At 49.9% G+C, this 5,000-nt stretch overlaps 2 protein-coding genes across 4 annotated transcripts in view; one reads left to right on the top strand and one right to left on the bottom strand.

Moving 5' to 3' along the window:
- The window catches only part of LOC123759355 (nuclear distribution C, dynein complex regulator), a 157,929-nt gene that overhangs the window by 23,031 nt on the left and 129,898 nt on the right, over positions 1 to 5,000 (bottom strand). The window lies entirely within an intron of this gene.
- The window catches only part of LOC123759356 (uncharacterized), a 119,962-nt gene continuing 115,881 nt past the window's right edge, over positions 920 to 5,000 (top strand). The window contains exon 1 of the mRNA XM_069335124.1: positions 920 to 1,238. The gene's annotated coding sequence lies outside the window, so the exon portion shown is untranslated. The remainder of the gene's footprint in view (positions 1,239 to 5,000) is intronic.

Genomic DNA, 5,000 nt, shown 5'->3' with positions numbered 1-5,000 from the left:
AAGCTTCGTGAGCAACACAGAAAATGCACGAGATAAAAACCGGTTAAACAATACGCAGCATTAAATACAGCGAGAAAGATCGTTGTTATATAATGTTACCTTTAGCACCCGAGGTGGGCGGGAGAATGGGTGTTGTGAGCCAGAGTGCCACCAGGCGGGCGGGAGAATGGGTGTTGTGAGCCAGAGTGCCACCAGGCGGGCGGGAGAGTGGGTGTTGTGAGCCAGAGTGACACCAGGCGGGCGGGAGAGTGGGTGTTGTGAGCCAGAGTGCCACCAGGCGGGCGGGAGAGTGGGTGTTGTGAGCCAGAGTGACACCAGGCGGGCGGGAGAGTGGGTGTTGTGAGCCAGAGTGCCACCAGGCGGGCGGGAGAGTGGGTGTTGTGAACCAGAGTGCCACCAGGCGGGCGGGAGAATGGGTGTTGTGAGCCAGAGTGCCACCAGGCGGGCGGGAGAATGGGTGTTGTGAACCAGAGTGCCACCAGGCGGGCGGGAGAGTGGGTGTTGTGAGCCAGAGTGCCACCAGGCGGGCGGGAGAGTGGGTGTTGTGAGCCAGAGTGTCACCAGGCGGGCGGGAGAGTGGGTGTTGTGAGCCAGAGTGCCACCAGGCGGGCGGGAGAGTGGGTGTTGTGAACCAGAGTGCCACCAGGCGGGCGGGAGAATGGGTGTTGTGAGCCAGAGTGCCACCAGGCGGGCGGGAGAGTGGGTGTTGTGAACCAGAGTGCCACCAGGCGGGCGGGAGAGTGGGTGTTGTGAGCCAGAGTGCCACCAGGCGGGCGGGAGAGTGGGTGTCATAAGCCAGAGTGCCACCAAGCGGGCGGGAGAGTGGGTGTCATGAACCAGAGTGCCACCAGGCGCACGGGCGGGTGAGAGAGAGAGAGAGTGGTGTTGAGGTGCCTGTGGGGCTGAAGCTCAGTTACCCGCCAAGGCTCCACGGGAGAAGAACGCCATCGTGTCGCTCTAGGTCACATTACTGTGCCGCTCACTCGCCATCTGAACAATTTGTCCACTCTCTCTCTCCCTGTCTCTGACAAGTGCATATTTTTACAACTGAAAATGATTATACACTCGGCTGAAAAACAGGAGTACTGTACTTGACATAGATACAATATATATATATATTATACTGCCACAGAGAGAGCTATTGGGACACACCCCCACCTGTGTTGGTGCTAGAGACATATGTAAAGTGTTGTTATGGTGTAAACACCAGTTGACGAGAATACTGCTATCAATAACAGGTAAGTGGTACACTTTGACCCCCCCAAGTGTTCACTCCCAACACTTTTGAACACATGCACTCCAGCCACTGTTGTGTGTACCTTTGACACACCCAACACACACACACTTGCCACAGCAAACACTCTCACTTACCACAACACACACACTCACTTACCACAACACACACACACACACACTTGCCACAACACATACATACACACTTGCCACAACACACACACACACACTTCCCACAACAAACACACTTACCACAACACACACACACACTTCCCACAACAAACACACTCACCACAACAAACACACACACTTACCACAACAAACACACTCACTTACCACAACAAACACACTCACCACAACAAACACACACTCACCACAACAAACACACTTGCCACAACAAACATACACTCACTACAACACACTCACTTGCCACAACAAACATACACTCACCACAACACACTCACTTGCCACAACAAACACTTGCCACACAGACCCAGGATGTTTTCCATACAGGTGAGAAGCACTCTCTCAGTTGGCCCAGTAGAAGTATTCACACACTTGCCATCCACCTTGACACTTACGGAGTGTCGACCTAAGTGTTGTGCTGGCAAGTGATCCAGCCTGGAGCATAAATGGAGCCCTCTCTCCCCCTCAGCGGCTCCCTCGTCATTGTCATATTTTAATATTTCATTAAAAGATTGATTGTAACCATGATATATATGTGCTTCAGCCTACAGTTTAGACCTATTGTCTCATGTATGTCCCTCTGTCCTGTGTGACAGTGAATACCAGCATTATCCTCACTTTAATAAGACTATCAAAATCCTCAGATTAGGCAAAATTTTAATTAATTTTGTCAATAAAGATGTTAATAATAATATTATTTCATGGCGGGGATTTTTGTTTGGCACAGAAGGTGGTAGTGTAGTTACTGTGAAGCGACTCCCCTATGGCTTGGGGGAGTAGAAGAACCCCCAGAACGCCATCAAGCAGGTATCAGGTGTGGGAAGAGGCTACTGCTGCACAACCGTTTCTTACGGCAGGGCAACACGTGTTGACTATCAACAAACACGGGGTAGGGAAAGCGGTGGGTCGAGCCTCCACGCTCCGTTAGCGCCGAGAGTGCCAGTCATAACACCCTAAAGGTTCTGCGGGCTCACCATAGCCCGTGCTACTTGGAACTTTGTTCCAGGTAGCGAATCTTTAACAACAACAACAACCTAAAGGTTGGTTCCCTTTGGGTACAACCCAACTCGTCAAACCTGAGCCCAGCAGGCTAGTGTAAACAGTTCATTTATTATGCACCCTATACCCATCTTGTGGGCGGTAGTGGAGAGGGTTATAGAGGCACTCTGCTTTACCTCACTCTCAGGCCTCTGAAGGGAAGTGGAGTTACAGGTATATAAAATATAGGAGCCTGTTATTGTGGTGAGGGGGGGGGAAGGTAACTGTACCTCCCTTATAACCCTACCTCACCCAAGATCCTCTCTCACGGGCAAGATGATGTTGGTTTGGCTCCCAAGACAATAACACTTTCACTTAAATAAGCAAGTTGGTTGGGAAGGGATAGGTCTGACGAGTCCTCACTCACATGAGTGAGTGAGTGAGTCCTCACTCACCCAACCCTATTCTCTCTACATCCCCCTCCCCTCCTCAGCCGCTGAGACATTTTTGCTAAAGTTCTCTGGGTTGGGCCCCTTTCCCCTATTCGGGCTGCTATCACTTGATCTCAGCTCGCTTACTTTGCTCACTGACCAGCCACCGTCCTCGCATACAAAGATCCAAGCTCGTTAATCCAGCCGCCAAACCCCCCTGTTTATGAATAAAAAGGGGTTTACACATGACTCAACTGATGCCGTCCGAACACTTCCGGAACAAGTGCTGCGCTCACGTCCTCTGTTCGAACCACAACGCTGTAAATGCTTCACCCACGTACTACAAATACAAATAATTGCCAACAGAACCCAAATACCTAACCTAACCTACACCTAACTATGCATAGAATTTTCATGTATAATAAAATAAGTTTATATATAAGAACAAACCAACTTTTATGTTATGAAGTATGTTAAAATTAATGAATGCGTCTGGGGAGGACGGCCGCTGCTTTAACCAGCCTAGTGTGAGGACAGGTTTTGCCCTGACTGCTGGTGATTCAGGAATAATGTCTAGCTAGCAAGACACTAAATTTAGGGGATTTAGTTTAGTTTAGTTTAGGGGGACACTAAAGCCCCGAAATCATCTCAAGATAACCTCAAGATAGCAAGAGGTGTAATCTCATGAAGCAAGTGTACACACCCCTCGCTGGGCGACCAGTAGACACAATGGTCCCTCTGTGCGTCTACTGGTGGCGGCCCCAGAGTCACGCAAGCTCCACAGCCCACTCAGCCAAAGATCATTGTTTCCCCTGATCATAATATACATTTCAAACATTGACTTTTTACCACAAATTCCTGGTGAAAAAGTGGAAAGTTACAATTGTGTAAAAATGCACATCAAAGTTACTCAAACAAAATAAAACAAAAATATATATAAAATCTGTTTGATGTTTAAATGAAATCTCTTATTTTCGTTGGCATTGTATTGATCTGAACATGGAATTGTTTGAGAGAACACTGCAGTGGGTGACCTAGAAAACATTACCAGTGACTGTACATTACCTCAACTGACCACCACAACCACCCCTCCTCCCACACCACCCCTGCACCCTCCCACCACCACCACCACCCCTCCTCCCACCACCACCACCACCCCTCCTCCCACACCACCCCTGCACCCTCCCCCACCACCCCTGCACCCTCCCACCACCACCACCCCTCCTCCCACCACCACCACCACCCCTCCTCCCACACCACCCCTGCACCCTCCCCCACCACCCCTACACCCTCCCACCACCACCACCCCTCCTCCCACCACCACCACCACCCCTCCTCCCACACCACCCCTGCACCCTCCCACCCCCACCACCACCCTTGTAGTTGTTTTTGTTCCAGTTAGCAGCTGCATCTAAACGTTCCCAGTAGCACGGGCTATGGTGAGCCCGTAAACCATCCTCCTCCCACCACAGCCCGGTTGGTCCGGCACTTCTTGAAGGAAAAACCTAGTTTCCTCTTGAAGATGTCTACGTTTGTTCCGGCAATATTTCTTATGCTCGCTGGGAGGATGTTGAACAACCGTGGACCTTTGATGTTTATACAGTGTTCTCTGATTGTGCCTATGGCACCCCTGCTCTGCATGGTTCTATTCTGCATTTTCTTCCATATCGTAACGCACTACTTCGTCTACACCGGAGTGCTGGGAATTATGTGCAACACTTGGACTAGCTTCAGAGTGGCCTCCACACTTCCTGTGGAGTCAGTGGAATCCCAGGTTGTATAACTTATTCACGTCCTGGTACAGGGGTAAGTTGTGCGGCTGGTAGTATCTTGATCGCTGGTTCGAGTCCCGCTCATTGCTCCAATTAATTTTGTCACTAGACCTGCTGTTTTCCCCAAATGAGACAATGATGAAAACAGTACGTGATGCCTATAAGAGGAGGTAGCAACCAATCCAATAATTACAAACCCTGTCATGCTTGAAGACATAGTGATGGGGCTGCTAGAGTTGATTACACAAAGAAATGAGTTGAAGTACGAGAAAGATTACAGACATGAGGACCACAACAGGATGAGGGATTCTGTGAGGAATCTGGATGGGAGAGAGAGAGATGAAGGGGAAGACAGCAAACGAGATGATGGAAATCTTGGCTGAGAAAGGTGCAGAAGCAA

This window comes from Procambarus clarkii, chromosome 32, assembly GCF_040958095.1.
Source record: "Procambarus clarkii isolate CNS0578487 chromosome 32, FALCON_Pclarkii_2.0, whole genome shotgun sequence".
Lineage (NCBI taxonomy): Eukaryota > Metazoa > Arthropoda > Malacostraca > Decapoda > Cambaridae > Procambarus > Procambarus clarkii.
Note: the sequence above shows the minus strand (reverse complement) of the source record. Positions and strands in the feature narration are given on the sequence as shown.